This window comes from Dipteris shenzhenensis, chromosome 24, assembly GCF_047967505.1.
Source record: "Dipteris shenzhenensis isolate YYH24624 ecotype China chromosome 24, Dip_SZ_1.0, whole genome shotgun sequence".
Classification (NCBI taxonomy): Eukaryota; Viridiplantae; Streptophyta; class Polypodiopsida; order Gleicheniales; family Dipteridaceae; genus Dipteris; species Dipteris shenzhenensis.
Window position 1 is genome coordinate 32991446 of NC_141619.1, and position 16096 is coordinate 33007541.

Here is a 16096-nt window from a genome sequence, read left to right on the forward strand (position 1 = left end):
TATGATCCAATTGTTTTAGCAGCCCTGAACCTGTTAATCTTGCTATTCACAGTTGTTGTGTATTCCTTCTTCATAGACTTGAGCTAGGCGGTGACTAATTCTTGCACCTTGTTCACAAGCCTATAGTGCAGGCGTTATTGTATTTGCATTCTTGTCCCTTAGTCACAAGCTATGGGGCTACTGTATTGCATTGCTATAAAACTTCTTGGATTACTTCGTGTTTGCCCTTGCTATTCATTTTTTGAAATTGTCCTCTCCAAAGATGCAATGCAAAGCTTTGCACCTCTAAGTTCTTGCTGCAAAAAATAACTCTACTCATGTTGCTTTTTGAAATTTATGATAGGTCAAGGCAAAAAAGAGTTTCTTGTTGCCTAGGGTCATGGAAAATAATTTTATATTGGAGAACTCCATTCTAGCCTCTAAATTCTGAGTACCTCTCGGTTGAAGCTAGCCCCCATATTGGGCCGAGGGTTCAGCCCAATGTGTAGAAAAGTCTTTGAGAGAGAGAGAGAAATGTTTGTGATTCATAAAATCTTAAACAAGATTTAGTAAGAACAAACGGAAAAGGTGGCGTCTTACATGAAACAGATATACCCTATGCTAATCTACATTAGATAGGATACATTTTCTCTTTCTGAGGTACTAGACCTAAAATTTAGGATGTGCTCTCCTGGCCTATCCTTCACCTCCCCTTGTGGTGATCACGCTTATGACCCGCCCTCTAACCATCACTTCTCCTTCCCCTCCCCCTTCCACGTGTAGTTGCTCTCTCGTCTTCTCCCTCCTCCTACCTAGCCTCTCTAGTTTCTCATTGTCACACCTTGCCTAGGCCATCTAGGTAGAGCATGCATGCCTTTATCGTCATAGTCCTTGCCTGTCCCTTCCAAATCCTCGCCTAAGGAAGCCCCATTGATGGTAGGCGTTGGAACTATCTTGATGTTCCAAACGTCTACCCCATTTCATTGGAGATGTTAGCCCTCATCTTGCAACCTTAGAAAGGGGGTTCCTCAAAGTAGTTGGGAGCCCCTCATATCCTCTTTAGTGCAACTTTGCAACCACAATAAAGGAGTAGTGGATCCCCCTTCTCTTTGATCCTATTATACACAACCATATGTTTTATATGATGGACAGTAGGGAAATGGCTTGTGGATCACCCACGATCACACTACCACTTTCGAGCTTGCTTTCTCACATGATAGACACGGCTTGGGTGTTGCAGTAGTGGTGATATGTTTGGGGCAGGAGGAGTATCTCAAGGAGGTCACACACTGGCCAGTGTGCACATTTCGAGGAAAAATTATTCTTAAATCAAGGATGATTGTAAGATTATAGACTTTAAATTTCACCTTGTGAAGTTTTTATTGATGTTGCATCTTGCTGATATTGTGATAAATTCTTCCTATTTAATTGGTGCATCGCCCTATCAGCTAGCTTGTCTAAGCATTGGTTTTTGTGGAAATGCTCGCTTGGGAGAGACTAGAATGAAATCATATGTCTTCACAAGCAGTTGTAGTTTGATTAAAGAGCATGTGGACTGTTTTTTATTAATGCTAGCCTTTGTCACGCATTTGAGCTTGCCCTTCACCTCCAGAGTCCTAACGTAAACTCAATACAAAGGACTTTGTACAATTGGATGCCTCGAGTATGTGTGGGTGTGTGGATATGTATGTGTGAGGGCATATATTTATACTAAGTTTGGTAAGGCTTGCTATCTGGTACATGGACTTAATAAAGTTTGCTAATTGGTATATGGATTCGATAAAGGATTTTGGAATGTATGAAACTTTTGAAACACCATCACAAGGACTTAGAAGGTCACAAAAGGTAAGAGAGTAATTGAGAGACACATAAGCTTCTTCAATGTGGCATTTATAGGTGAAATGCAAAATAGTTATGATCATGGAGTTTTTCAGCAGGTAAGTCCTCAATAGTACAAGGCATTCACATCTTCTGCCGCATGTGGAGATTTATGCCACAGTGCATTCAGCTCCTCAGGTGATATTATTCCAACATCCATAATTGATGCTTTCACCTCTGACACAAAACATACCTTGGACCCAGTTCCCTTCAGTAGTACAGATCAACAAATCAATCTACAGGACATTCTTGCATCGGCTAAGAAATGCCGCATTGCACGACACTTCGATCTAGTTATCACCACCTCTGATCAGTAGATCATTCCTTAGCACGAGGACATTTATGCATCAATGCGGTCTTTCGCCCAGTGCAGCAGACATCATCAGGTTCAGCCATAGCGCAACCAAGGGAGACTCAGTGTTTTAGCATGCACTTATGGCTGTAGTATACAGTCCTTACTTGATGCAGATTAGTGGTTGGATCCATGACTTCAGATCAGTCCCAACATCAGCATTCAGCATCGCATATGTTGCAGGGACATCTTATGCATTCTTAGTTGTATGTTAGGCTTCTAAGCCATTATATTGTCAGCTCCACCTTGAGCCTATGACAAATGCTACATCCAATGCCGATGGATGTTTAGCTATGCACACATCAGACGACCTTCGGCTCATGACAGTTGAGCATACAAGCTTGACAACCACTGTACCTTGTCAGTTTTATGGGCCTATTCTTCATGAGCAGAGCAGTGTATCATACCTGCACCTTTGGCTGCTTTTATGCAGCCCCTGGATCACTCTGTCCATATTGATTATGCAGTCTTCTTCAAACCTGCATCATTCGATAGAGAATACACTATTGCAACATACTTTCGACATTACTACTATCAGTCCTTTTGGGTTGGTGACACCCTCGTATGTCATAACCTATCAGATTCTTTCTCCATCACTACATCAACTAGCCTCACATCCGCCAGATGCCTCTTCTTCAAAGCAGCTGCATAGTCCATGGTGACTTATGACATGTTCAACTTTGACATGTCCAGCACGCAACCATACACATAGTTCTCCATGCAGTCATCTTTCGATCGCCAGACTTTGATCCAAGAGGACTTGACTTTCTGCACGTTTCCTTTCTCTTCCTTTTGGCCTATCTTCTGGGTTTTATTCCCAAAGGTGAAGGATGACCCACAACTTAAGAGGGGGAAATCCACAATATGTACAGGATCATAAGTTGTACTCATTGTACATGCTTCCGCTACATAGTCACTGTTCTCACATATGCACATACTACTCTGATTTCTTTTCAATTTTAGATGCTATCATATGCACCAAACGAAACACAAAAAGAGCTTGTACATGAACCCTTGGTGCAATTTAAGAGGGGGTGTTGAGGATGGTGTAAATTGCACCATACCTCTAGGGAATAGGGGCAAACCCTAACCCTAAGGGGTTCACATGTATATCTTCATGTTCATGTTCAATATTGCTATCTGGATTAGTCGAGCTCTCTAAGAAGTAAGATGTGAAGTTCCATTAGTCAAGTTTCAACTTCCAGATCTTTTGATGTGTAAGTATTTGGAAGTTTACTTGGATTAGTTGAAATCAGAATTGTTGCTCCTCAATCTTGATGATCCTTAACTCAAAACACTAGTCATTTAACACCTTAGCACTTTTTAGCCAAAGTCTCATGAGTATAATTGGATAGGTATTCCTTTCTATTGGAATGACAAGCAGGATAACACTATAGTGCACTCCACCACCAATGGTAATTACAATATCCAAAGAATATGTATTGGCTCCACAAGCGGTTGATCTATCATGCAAACTTAGAATTGGGAAGGCTTTAGATTGTTGATCTTGAGTTGCTTTATAATAGCTTATGAGATGATGGTCACTCCAAACCATCTATGATCACACCTGACACATTTTTCTTCTTAATCTTTGCAGTGATCACTGGAACTTCTTCATCCACTATCGGGGTATCAATGTTTAGAATGGTTATGAGGAAATCCACTTCTTCAACAAGCTTCTCCTCGGTTAGGAGATGATGTAGAAAAAACTCTCTGCAATATGGAGAAATCTTCAATACTTTAGCCACTGTGAGGTTGACCTTCATATCTTGGAATATCTCCCATTGCTTTTCATTTCTAGACTTGGGTCTCCATCATAATTCAGTTTGTCCTGTGACTTACTTATGAAAGCCTTAGCCAAGTTGTTAACTAGTGGTGTTACACTCACATCAGGAGGCAAGTTTATAGTTGGCACTTGTCCCTTTAGTTCTTGGGATATCTAGGATGCAAATCACTTCTATGCTTTCCAATTGACATCTCATGATAGAGATGGAGGATCCCTTTCACTATTCACTAGACCTTGTGACCAAGTTACTACAATAGCATCCATAGAGTTTGGGAGTTTTCCCAATATAACTTGTCATCCAGGATCCACTTCCCGTTTTTTAATATTACTTCCCAATAGTTTTAGATGCTATTGCCACAATGACACTCAACCTTGGTGTGTGTAGGCTCTATCCCATGGCTTCCGGAGGATGAGTAGGCTGTGCAGGGTTTTGAGGCTTTTTGTCACCTACAGATATATTGGTGGTGTTGTTTGTAGTATAAGTGTAGCTTAGGACCTCGGGTTGTATCTGCTATATGTGTCTATGTGAAAGAGTGTGAGCATATGTGACCTAATAACTAGGCAGAGACCAACTATATGCTTATTTTGCTGGAATTTCATAGGGCAGCTAGTACTCAATCATCACCTCCAAGCCATAGGTTGAAATCGATTGGTCTACCTACATGTGCATACACAAACATATGCCATTGAGTGCGTCTTTAACAATCTAGTCCGAACTAAGGGAGATTTGGTTATCCCAAATCTTTTATTTTGTCGATGTTGTCTTGTAACTTGTTGTGGATGAGTCACGAGTTGTCATAATAGTGCTTGAATCAACTGCCATTGATTATCAATTTGAATTTCATTCCATCCAAAGTTTCAAGGAGCACAGTCCCAATGGGGTTTGTTAACCCTGTGGCAACAAGGGCCAGAAGTACAATCTAGGACAATAACTATGAGAGCACTATGTGTGTAGACAAGCGGCAAAGCTCCGCTTGTAATATCTTGAGCCTGAAAGATGGTATGATAAATCTTAAAGGATGAGGATAGCCAAAATATTCTCTAGAAAAGATCCAATCAAATTTGCAAAATCAGGATCTAGAGAGCGAAAATACTAAATCTAGAGAGAGAAAGACAAAGCCTACACTTTTAGAGGTCCCTCCACTTTGTGTAGAGACCCAAAAAGTCCCTTCACTTTGTGTAGAGAACCAAAAGGTCCCCCCACCTTGTGTAGAGACCCAAAAGGTCCCCCCACTTTGTGTAGAGACCCAAAAGGTCCCCCCCAAAAGTGGAGGGACTCCTGTCCAAAAGGTCTCCTACAAAAGAGGTCCCACCACAGAGGTACCTATGGATTGTGTAGGACCAACATGTATAAATATCTCTCAATGGAATGAAGCTCCCACTCTTTGGGGCTCAGTGTTCAAGCTCACTATTGTATTCATGTGATTGATCTCCATTACGTCCATGCTCTCTTACACTATCGTGTTCTAGCATGCCCTACCCTTGCACTCTTTACCCTTGTACTCCCTCCTCCTTCTCCTTCCTCCCTCCTCCCTCCTCCTTTTCCTCCTCCCTTCTCCTCCTCCTCCATCTCCTCCTCCTCCCTCCTCCTCCTCCTCCTTCCTCCTCTTCCTCCTACTTCCTCCTCCTCCTCCCTCCTCCTCCTTCCCTCCTCCTCCCTCCCTCCTCCTCCTCCTCCTCCTCCCTCCCTCCCTCCTCCTCCACTCTCCTCTCTCTTCCTCCTCCTTCCTTGTGCTATCTGTCTTGTACAGATCCTTCAGAATGGCCCACGTCTCTACTGATGTGTTGGTCATATGGATGTGAGGAATTACAAAGTCTGTCATAGTCCCTATGATTAATGCCAATGCATGGGCATCTCTATCTTCCCAAGCTTCAAGCTCCTCCTCCTCCTCCCTCCTCCTTCCTCCTCTTCCTCCTACTTCCTCCTCCTCCTCCCTCCTCCTCCTTCCCTCCTCCTCCCTCCCTCCTCCTCCTCCTCCTCCCTCTTTCCTCCTCCACTCTCCTCTCTCTTCCTCCTCCTTCCTTGTCCCTCCTCCGCAACCCTTACCCCTCGAATCCACGTAGGAAACTAGCTCTCTACTCCTCAACCTTAGACTACTCCTAAACCATGCAATTCCCTCTGAACCCTGGAACTCCTAGTTAGCTCTCTCAACCCTGTCCCCCTTATGAACCCTGAAATCCCCTTCTAAACCCTTGAACTCCCATGAAGACATATTCTGAGCTTCTTGTTTTTTCTTAGGAACAATCACAATTGGTGGCACCCAATCGGTATGCTCGATCTCAAAAATGAAACCAGCATCTAGTAATTTTTCTAGTTCTTCATTTACATGGGTGCCATACTTGGGATTTTTCCTATAAGGTCCACATACGTTTGGTTTGGATCCTTCCCTTATTGGTATGGTATGTACTACAACTTCTGGGGAAACCCCTTCCATTTCTTTGTAGGACCAAGCCATGCAATCTCTATATTCCATTAGCAATGCTTTCAATTCATTTTCTTCTTCTAGAGTGAGCTGTTCATGGATGTACATAGGCTTTTCTTCTTCATTGTCCAAGGCAAGACAAGGAACAGAGAATATTGAGGACAAAGCTATTGTTGCTTCTCCTCTAGTGTAGTTTTTGAAGTAATCGGGAACTTTCCTTAAGCCTTCATGACGCTTTGAGGTGCTTGCTTTGCTGCTGGCTCCATTGGAAGATATTTGGTCCAATTGACCTGTGGTCCCTTGTTGTTCTTTTTTGTTACTATTCACCATTTCACTCTTCATTCTCACATTGGGTTTGAACTTTCTAAGCTTTTTGCTTTGTGAGACTAGTGATGGATTTTCAATAGGAGGAGTGGTTCTTCGGCCATACAAACACCTTCAAGCCCTTTAGGATCCCATTTCAAATTTGGGGACTCAAGTGCTTTTGTGGGCTTAGTTAAGTACAATTCCACCACTCTGGTCTGTATTCTATCAAATTCAATAAAGCGCTCTATCTTGGCCTTTTGGCACTAGAAACCCTCCATTTTTTTCCTAGAATGATTGCTATTGGATTGTGCTAGAGGGTCGAGATCTTGGGGTATTCAATGGCCATGAGTGCCTGTAGGATTGCCAAGTCGTTGTCAAATACTTGACCTTCCAAGGTTGCATTATTAGCTTCTGTTTCCATATCCCACTCTATATCGGCACCATAGCCTTCTATTATGGACTCTTTAGGGTCATTGTCCCATTCGATGCCTGTCATGAAGACTAGCATTTCCACTACTTCTGATTCATCATCCCAGATTGGTGCTTCTAGTTGTTTCATTTGGTCATCCACATCTGGCAACATTAGATGTGTTGTTTTACAATTATCTATTGTAGCCAATGTCTGTATCCAATTATTGATGTCACTTTGTGCACCCCCTTCTATGCGCTTTAGTGCATTGGTAGGAACAAGGGATTGGCTATAGTGGAAGAAGTATCTTCAACATTTCTAGGAATAGTGGGTTTGATTTACCCTATTCCCAGATTTATCTTGACAGTGATTTCTCTATTTTGGATAGTGATCCTATAGGTGCACCAATTATGGAGTACCAATGCTTCCCGAAGCCATGGTCTTCCCAACAATATCTGGTATGCTGTGGCACCCTTGGGAAGATCTAAGATAGTAAATTAGAGCATGAATTTTACTCCAGCAATTTTTTTGTGGACACATTGTCAATGATACCCAATGGTTTCATTTTCGTGTGGTGAGCTAGGCGGATGTTAAATGTGGCCTTCTGCATTGGAGGTAGGCCCCATTCTTCATATAGCTCTCTTGCCAGAATGTTTACTCCGGCTCTGCCGTCTACTATTGCTAAGTATTGACCAAAGGCTTTATGCTCCAGCGGGATGGTTACATCTTTTATGTCATTCCTAGCACCGAATTTTACTAAAATTATCTTTTCCTCTTCTTCAAGTGGGGGGAAGTATTGTGAAGATTCGATCCATCCCTTGAAACTCTCCCACATTATAGGGCAATTTCTTAGTAAGGTCCCAATTGGCATTGTGATGGGGGAGCTTATCAAGCTTGCTAGTGTGGTGCCATCCAATTGGGGATGTTTTGCACATTGCTCTATTACCTGTTGGAAGTTGTTGGTATCAATTACCGTGCAATGCTGGGTGCTGATGGTGCTCTGACCTCTATTGCTGCCACCCTATTTGCCTCAATTTTTTCTTATTCTTGTTGAACCCATTACTTTAAGCCTTGGTAGCATGTCTTTTTAGTTTCACCATTGGGGTATGCTTCCTTGGCTCCTTGGGTGGCACTTTTCGTGGATGTGCTAGGCATGGTTTCATTATGTTGTGGGATTGGCATGGCTGGTTTTGCCAGAGGGTTTTTTGCTTTTTGAGCATAAGGGAGTTTTTGCCGTGCCACTTCTTTCTACTGTCTTGTTATGATCAAGAATGGCTGTGATGCCACACTATGATTTTCCACACTTATCATCCCCAGGGGTACATCAGGTTTTACTTCGATGGTTGGTTAAGGCTTTGTTTTAGTGAGCAATCCATGCAAGCATGCCCAACTCCGCATTCCCTACACACAGGTTGGAATGTAATTGGATTGCCCTTGTGTGGGCATTCTATTATGCACTGGTTTTCTCCACAACCAAAACACTTGATGGGTGTTCGATATGTGGTGGGCCTTACTTGATTAGCATACACTGGGATGAGTCCTTCAGCACCATCCATGTAGTACATATGGTATTCTGTTTTATACTCATAGTGAGGTTCCAGCTCTTCACGTTGGAGTTCTTGCACCGGAACTACTGGAGCAAGATTGGGAGCCCATGGATATTGCGGAGGATTGGGATTCCTCATTAGTTGAGGCACTTGTGTTCTCACCGGGAGTGGGTTGAGACATGGCACTAGGTGCTAGTGTCGGTTGTCTGTACACTGGGATTGGCAGCTGTTGGTATTGTTGGGGCCGGGGTTGTGCTACCCTCATATTGTAGAAACAAGTATTTACATCATGCCCTACAACATTGCAAATGGGACACCATAACCATGGGGGTTGAGCCACTTCTGGTGGGTTTAGTCTGTTCCTTAAGATTGGGCATTCATTGGCTATATGGTTGGCCACACTGTGTGGGCACCAAACATTTTCTCTCCGTGGTGGGTACTGTGGTGGCCGAGAGACACACAGCTTTTGCTCAATGGCCTAGATCATTTCATCTTTCACTCTTAGGGCCATGGCTTCCACTCTGTCCTTAGTAGTGCGATCTTTGTTGGAAGTGCTTCCCTTCTTCGAAGATTTCTTGTTGCTTTGACTGGATTTATAGCCATCACTATCGCTATCAGAATCTGTCATGCTGTCCTCAATGTCAATTGCAGCTTCATGAGCGTCGCTGAAATGTGCATAGCTACTGACTTTTTTCATGTCCTTGCGAATGGATTTTTTCAGCCTAGAGATGAACCATGCTATGAGGTACTTGTCATCCACACAAGAATCACACTTTGCTATTAATCTTTTCATTCTTCCTAAATATGTTATAACCTTTTCTTTCTTGCACATATCTATATTGCCTAGTTGTAATGGGGGTCATCTTGCAGCCTTTCTGTTTGGAATCTTCTTATGAACTGGTCAGATAAATAGCAGTGCCCATGTGGCTCTTTCCTCTGTGAGAATGTCGAGGTACCATTCCAAAGCCTCATCAGTTAGGGCCATCGACAGGTACCAGGCGGCTTTGGTTTCATTTGACTAGTCACCTCCAGCACAACATGTTGTGTCGAAGAGTTGAAGGAACCTGTCGGGGTCCCCTCGTCCATTGTACTTTGGCATTTCCAATTTACCAAAGTGTCGTCTGCCATTATTGTTGTTTTTGTTCTTGCGGTTGTGTTGTTCTTTAAGGTGTTTTGAAGGATTTTTATCGTTGCTACTTATTTCTTCTTCAATTATTATGTCCTCCATGTTGCTTGTCAATGGTGAGAGGTTGAATTCTTGAAGAGCGTCGAGGGCCAAAGAAAGCTCGTGAAAGTATGCAGGGGCTAGTATTCATCCATATTTGAGGTGCATACACAATGCTTAAGTGTATCATTTAAGTGAGTGCTTTTGACTTTGAAATTCGCAATTGATTTCGACCTTCGTAGCCCGATAATGGCAAAAAATATGCAATCGACGAGTCAAAATCAATGCCTAAGTAATGGCGACTACCGAGATTGAAAATGATGGTAAAAAGACTTGAAAGTTATCGTTGGAGATTGGATGTTGCGTGAGTGAATCTTGGCATCAACTGGGTGCAATTTGGTCTTCAGACGGCCATGATATAGGCTCTCAAAGGAGTAAAAATTGTTAGGGGGGTTAGAGATGCGCTCATGTCATAGGGACCATCATGTTAAAAATGTGCCAAGGAATGCCCCACGTGAGTGGGAAAATGTGCCGATGTTGATGGATTGTTAATCGGAGGTCACGGTGGAATCTTATGATCTGAAAAAGGGGCCCACTCGAGGGTGTAAATTGACGTGTGTTATGGATGCCTAAAGGTGTGGGATTGGCTGGAAAAAGTTCCCATAGCTCAATGGTTCTATGTGTGAATTCGTGGTTCAATCCAAGTCTAATTTGGGTCCCAAATAAGCAAGTTATGGACCCTCAAAGTTAGGGGAGTTTAGGGGGCCCTTGGTCTTTAGGTCCAAGTGTGAATGGTCCCAAACCCTTCAAGAACATCAATGCAGCAACAATTAGAGATCATTATCGCATGCCATTGACTGAAACATTTTTAGAAAGGGTAGCGGGATCTGAAGTGTATAGCTTCTTGGATGGGTTTAGCGGGTACAACCAAGTATAAATTGCACCTCAAGATCAGGCAAAGATAGAATTTGCCATAGAATGGGGCATTTTTGCATATAGAGTCATGCCATTCGGCTTATGCAATGCCCCATCTACTTTTCAAAGGGTAATGTACACCGCCTTCAAGGAATTTCTCAACAAGTTCCTACAAGGCTTCCTCGACGACTTGTGCGTACACTCAGGAAAAAAGGATCAATTGAAATATCTTGAAGAAGTTCTTAAAAAGTGCAGGGAGTATGGAATCTCTTTGAATCCTCTAAAATGCCAATTTTTTGTCACATGGAGTAGTCTTGGGACACATAGTCTCTCGACATGGGATTGCAACAAATGACATGGACAAAATAAAGATCATCATGGAACTTCCCCCCAACTAAATGCCAAGGGAATCCAAGTCTTCATGGGACATGCCAGATACTATAGAAGATTCATATTGAGGTATGCCATGATTGCAAGGCCCCTATATAAGCTCCTAGATAGATGAATGCAAACAAGCATTCAAAATGCTCAAGTGGAGATTGATCACAACCCCTGTTCTAATGGCACCAAATTGGGACATAGAATTTCATGTACATACTGACAGTTCCAATTATGTAGTAGGGAGTCTGTTATGTCAACTTGGCAAAGACAACAAACACTACCCAATATACTTTGCAAGCAGACAACTAAATGATGCATAGGTGAATTACACCACAACAAAAAGAGAAGCCTTGGCAATGATCTATAGCATGACAAAATTTTGACACTATCTATTGGCTACTGACTTTATCTTCTACACAAATCATCAAGCCTTATTATATCTTGTGAATCAGCCTTGTACCACAGGCTGGATCACTCGATGGCTTCTACTGCTACAAGAATTCAATTTCAAAATCGTGGTGAGAAAAGAAACTCAACATTTCATTGCAGGACAGGAGAAGAGCCAAAAGGAATAGAAGATGACCTACCAGATGCTGCATTATTTCAAATAGACATTGTGCCGAATTGGTATGCAGACATCATTGGGTACTTAATAGTAGGAAGACCACCTCCTAAAATGAAAGCAGTGGATGCTCGGAAAGGATGCTCGGAAACTAATTCTAAAAGCTGCACCCTATCGACTCATTGCAGGTCAACTATACAAGATGGTCAAGGACAGGTTTTACAGAGATGTATGATGCCACATGAGATCATGCCAATCCTCAGTGAAGAACATGAAGGCATTGCAAGTGGACATTTCCAAGGGGAAGCTACATCAAGAAAAGTCCTTCTCACAGGATATTGATGGCCAACACTTTGGTCAGATGCCTATGAATATGTCAAAAGCTGTGATGTATGCCAACAAACTTCTAAACCACAACACAAAGACTTCAATCCCCTAACAACAGTCGTTGCACAAAAACCCTTTGAAAAATGGGGGATTGATTTTGTGGGTCCCATCCATCGAGCAGCAAAAGGAACACAGGCACGCTAAATCATTGTGGCCACTGATTACTTTACCAAATGGGCTGAAGCTAAAGTCGTCAAAAAGGCAGATGCCAGAAGCACAACAAGGTTCTTGTACAAGAATGTGATCACCCGATTTGGATGTCCCATTGAAATTGTGTCAGATAGAGGCACACATTTTGTCAATGTCATCCAAGAACTCTTGTCTGGATTTATGGTGATCCATAAAAAGAGCACACCTTACTACCCCCAAGGGAATGGACAAGCCGAATCCACCAACAAAATTTTATGCATTGTCCTCACCAAGGTAGTAGAACCAAAGCGTTCTTATTGGGCAAAGAAACTAAATGCAGCCTTATGGGCATACCGAACCACACTCAAGGTCAGTACAAGAAATACACCTTTTCAATTGGTGTATGGCCTTGAAGCTATGGTCCCACTGGAATTTGTAATACCCAGTCTACGCATAGCATTACAAAAACGTATGGGAGATCATGCATCACTGAAGGAAAGAATCTATTAATTAGAGAAGCATACAGAGACCAGATTAGTTGCCTACCATGCCATGACAATAGAAAAATAAAGAAGGAAGGCATGGTTTGATAGAAACCTCAAAGACAAACACATCAAGTAAGGTGACCTAGTTCTACTGTACAATACCAAATTCCATAAGGGCAAGCTTAAATTTCTAGGTCAAGGACCTTATAGAGTCATAAAAATGAATCCCATCGGAGCTATGCTGCTAGAAACACTGGATGGAGTCTAGTTCACAACAACAAAAACGGGAGCCGACTGAAGCACTACTACATCAACATGCAAGCCATCCCCGACAATAATTAAGATTTGGGGGCCCCAAGTCTTCCATAGTTAGGACTAGATTGTATCACGAGCACTCACTAGCATATGTACACCTTTGCAATATAGGTAGTTTCAATCGATTTCAACCTAGGGCTCAGAGGTGATGACTGAGTCCTAATTGTTCTCGATCTTTTCTATCCCTAAGCTCTTCTGTAGCACAAGCTTCTTAGTGCTGTGAGATCCTCATGAGAAGAGCTTCTGTCTTTCGTGTCTGCATCTACATCATTGCTTGCATTATGGCTAGCAGACATGATGGATGCATTAGGTATGGGCCTACCTATGGGTAGGGACACCAACCTCCTCCTCATCGCTAGAGCTGCCTGATACGTCTGCACTCAAGGTTATTATCGGAGCTGGTCATCATCATACACTGGTTGATTCTATTAGACCTAGCAAATCTCCCACCGAGGTTGGAGCATGAAGGAGAGTCATGGAGAGGCTACCTGAGGTAGAAGACACCCTAGGGTGTGGGTGTCCTTCCACTCCCTAACCCCAGGACAACATGGGAGAGTAAAGCCTCTGGTTTTGCAAAGGGTGCTTGGTCTGGTGCTTCCTAAACAGAACCACAAGGACAACATGGGAGAGGAAAATATTTGGTTTTGCAAAGGATCAAGACAATGAGATAGCGTAGAAGCTGAAACTAATTATTGGTTTGATTGATAAACATCACCAGTAATCCGCACAAGAATGAAATCCGTTCTGGAAGTAATGAAAACGAGTGGCATCCCTGACAACAATCTTCCGAGGAATGATCTTGGTGAGGAACTTGGTAGCAGCATGACAGTCAGGGCATACCCTAAGATTCTTGGTGATAAGAATAGGTATCCCGGGAGGTGTGCTGATGAAGCCAAAAGCAATGGCCAACCTCTCGCTGTGACCCCAAAGCCTTTGTACCTTGGTCCTTCCCTGAACCATCCAGAACTGACTTCGCCTCAGGCATGTATCCAGCCTTTGTCATCTGCCTACTTAATCTCCTCAATTCAGCATAAATCTCCTCTTTTTGAGGATGTAATTGATCATCTGCAACAAACTCATGCACCTTGCCTTTTACCTCAATTGAGCTCTGACCTGGAAGCTTCTTCAGGCGCTTTTTCTTCATCATGTTCAGAACATGTTCGGCATCCCTATCCCTGCCTGCTGCCATATAAATGTTTGCTAGTGTCGTATAAGGCGATGCATCCCTTTCATCAATCTCAAAGATATGCTGCGCAGCACAATCTCCTCTCTCTACATCAAGTTGATTCCTGCATGCACCAAGCAATGCCATCCAAGATACAGATGTAGGATTGAATGGCATCCTGTGGATAAGGGTTTCTGCTTCATCCAACCTTCCGGCTCTTCCAAGTATATCAACCATGCAATCATAATGCTCTTCAGTTGGCATAAGAGAATAGTCCTTTTGCATTGCGGTAAATTGACGCCGACCCTCATCCACCAGACCAGCATGGTTGCGTGCAGAAAGAACGCTGACAAATGTAATCTGTTTTGGCACCAGACCTTCCCGCTTCATTTATTGAAATAGCCGAAGAGCCTCTTTACCGTTGCCATGTTGGGCATATGCTGCAATGATTGCAATCCATGAGACAGCATCTCTATCAAGCAATTTGTCAAACACGCTCTTTGCATCCTTCAAACTCCTACATTTGCTATACATGCTGACAAGGGTGTTTCCCATAAGAGTATCTAAGTTTGGTGTCCTTCGAATGATATGGCTGTGAACCCCCCTTCCTCTTTCAATAGCCCGACCAGGGACCTATATGAGGGCTTTCAATAGCCCTTTGTTCTAGGGCATAAAGCCCTCCAAGTGTTGTCATTGTTTCTCCCTAGTGTAGGTTATGAGAGTGTTGGTCATCTACAGTCGTGTCGTTGCTCGTTGTAGCATAGGTGTTCACATGTCACGAGGACATGAAAAGTGATGTAAAGTATCTTCGTAACTCAACCTACACTTAACCGAAGGTTAACCATGGTTAAGTGTTGTAATGGTTTGGCCGTGAGGGACTAGCTAGAGGAAGTGCACGCTTCCTAGAAGTTCCTAAGGGCAAAGTCTAGGTGCACCACTAGGTCCTAGGGGCAAGGCAAAGGCTTTAACAGAGGGATCTAAAAGTTGTCCTTGGTATGGGGGTTAGGACTTTAATGAGGGGGCAAATGGCAAGGAGGAGATGCCATTTGTCATGCATGTGTATGCATGCCCTTCCCCCACCTTCCATCTCTCTCCCCGCACTCTCCCAGAGGTGTTGGACGTTTTCAGTTGTTCTTGTTGGAGCTGTTTGAAGCCTGTTTTCAGCCATTTTAAGTCTGTTTTGACTGTTCCAAGGCTAGTACGCACTTCTAGGAAGTGCCATAAGTCATTTGTGAACTTTTTCAAAATTTTCATACAGACTGTACGGACGTCTGTACGACTGTATGGAATCTGTATAGGCATGTTCAGCTGCGTCCAGTAGGTGCCCGGGGTTGTCTTTTGCTGTGCTGGACCTTTGTGCACATGTTTTTGGCTGCGTGGTGGCTTCTGAGCAGTTTTGGAGTAGTGCAGGCTGTAGGAGGAACTTTCCCTGCTACTTTTGGCACCTTCTCTTAGGAGGACTCAGGCACAGATCCCGAGGCAATCATTTCGGGGCAGATCTGTGGACCATCTTTCCTCTACAACTCTTTCTTTTTCATTCTATGCTCTCTACCTTCATTTCTCTTGTTATGCTCTAGCCGAGATAGCATGACCTCGGAAAGATCGGTGGGCATTTTCTCTTAAATGACCGACTTCTGTAATATTTCATGTGCGTAAATTAAATGGTCAAGGGAAGTAACTGCCAAGGTCCTAGGTGAGGGTGTATTGGCATTGACTAGGTGGTTTTGAGTGCTCAGGCCTAGGTGCACCTAAATGTGTAAGAATGCCAAGGGGCAAATGTTTTAATTGTGCCCCAAGAGAGGGGTAAATGGTGTACCAAGTTAAAAGGTCTAAAATGATGACATGTGGCATGAGGGAACCATCTAGGGAATTGTGGGCTTGTGGATAGGCATGATGGGAATAAATTAAGTAT

General features: G+C 43.1%; 1 pseudogene; it reads right to left on the reverse strand.

Annotated features, from left to right (window-relative positions):
• Positions 1–13730: 13730 nt before the first annotated feature.
• LOC147886509 (putative pentatricopeptide repeat-containing protein At3g13770, mitochondrial) overlaps positions 13731–16096 on the reverse strand; it is a 31811-nt pseudogene continuing 29445 nt past the window's right edge.